The sequence below is a fragment of the Monopterus albus genome, unplaced genomic scaffold (genome assembly GCF_001952655.1).
Source record: "Monopterus albus unplaced genomic scaffold, M_albus_1.0 scaffold18.1, whole genome shotgun sequence".
NCBI lineage: Eukaryota > Metazoa > Chordata > Actinopteri > Synbranchiformes > Synbranchidae > Monopterus > Monopterus albus.
This window is the reverse complement of record NW_018127898.1, coordinates 5,587,335-5,589,193: the sequence shown is the minus strand read 5'-3', so window position 1 is coordinate 5,589,193 and position 1,859 is coordinate 5,587,335.

Here is a 1,859-nt window from a genome sequence, read left to right as displayed (position 1 = left end):
CCATGGACCAGGAAACATGGTAACTCAAAAGAAAAGGTAAACATTAACAATACAAAATTAATCAAACGTGCATGCTCATTGATCAATTGTGCATGTCTAATATGAATTACCCACCCAAGTCCATGGCTGGTGGTGGTTTAGGTCCTCACATGGTGAAGGCCAGGACTGAGGCCTTCACAGCTGGACTACATTATATTTAGAAGTGGCTCCATATTTTTGTCTTCCCCAGCTACATACATGAGACGGTCAGAATATTAGGAACACTTCTGAATATAATGTAGCTCACTACAATTGTACAGGTGCACCTAAAAGTGGCCATTAAGTCTATATACATATCTATGTTTGTGTGAGACAATCACAACTGGTTGAATTACAGGATGTATGGTGTATATATCCTTCTAAACACTGCCAAATGGGCTGATGGCACATCAATAGAATATACACTAGATGTATCAAGACACCACTGTTTATACTGTCCAACAAGGCCAATTTGCAAGTTAAACTAGGTGAACTTGACCTGCGAGACTGGTGGAAGAAAACCACTTCTATTTGCTGGCCACACAAGATTCAGTGTAACTGAATGAGAGACTGGTGCAAGTGTAACTGTACCGCTACTAAATGCACTGGTGTTCCTGTGATTGATCCTTGTGTTGAAAGGTTAAGTGCCCTCTCATTTGCCAGCCAGACTCAATCTTTTTCCAGTGCTCTGACTGGTGGACTGAGTCATGGATTGGCTTGGACTTGCAAACTGCTTCACCTCAAATGATTTGCTTTTTATCATCTGGCTCATCATTATCATTCGGAGTTGATAAAAACTGGATTTTTTTTTAGCTCCTTAGAACACTCTTGGCTTCACCTGTAACAGAGTGAAAGGATGAGAGGAGAAGGATTTCTGGGGAGGGGAAATCGGATGACAACACAAAGTATTTGAACCACAAATATAAAATTTCTAATTTATCTAAAAAAAATCAATACATCTCCAGTAGTATTAAAATAAAATAACAAATTGTATAGGTGTCAAAAAATGTGCTTCTGTGACCTACCTTCACACACACTTTATATTCTTGCATCTCACGCTCCCTCGTGATGCCATTGAGTGAATTTGCTCAGGTGACTGTGTTCTTTTCCAGCGGCACACCGACTGGGTTATTTATGTGCTGCTGTCAGCCAGACAGTGCCTTCTATTAGGGAAGAGCAGGCGAGGAGCCGCCACCTCTTTATTCAGCCTGGACCCGATGATGTCTGGGCTGAGTGCGCCCAGTTTGAAGCTCGGTGCCTGTCATCCATCTTGTTGAAGCGGGTCTCACAGGAATCCCATTGGATGTGAGCCCCAGCTGGATCCGAGCTGGGTTGTTGTCTCTCCTGACTTGATGTGTATTAGGCCCGAGGACGGCAGCAGCATCACTTACAGTCTCTCTCATTTTTTTTTTTTTTTTGTCTGCATTGATGCAGCACTTTAGAAGATAAACTTCAGAGGATGAGTGTAAGGATTTCTTTGTTTGTGCTGTTTTAGGTGTATTATATAGTCATGTTTTACTCTGTAGAACATATTCAGGGGGTATATTTATTGTGATACTGTCATTGTACACCTCATACCTGGCTAAACCATGCCATACCTGAAATAGATTTTTTCTTTTGCTTATTGTTGAAAAGTGTTCAGAGTTCTGTCTGTTCCATCATGTTAAGCCATTTATCACCCTGTCACAACACGTCCTTACTTATTGGGTTTTTTGTTGTTTGTGCTCCAAATGTTGTAAAGTCTGTTAACAGACCTTAAGGTGGCATTAAAAAATACACTCATCATTTAGAAGTTTCTCAGCAAGACAGAACCACAAAGGATCACTTGATCAATAAGTCAA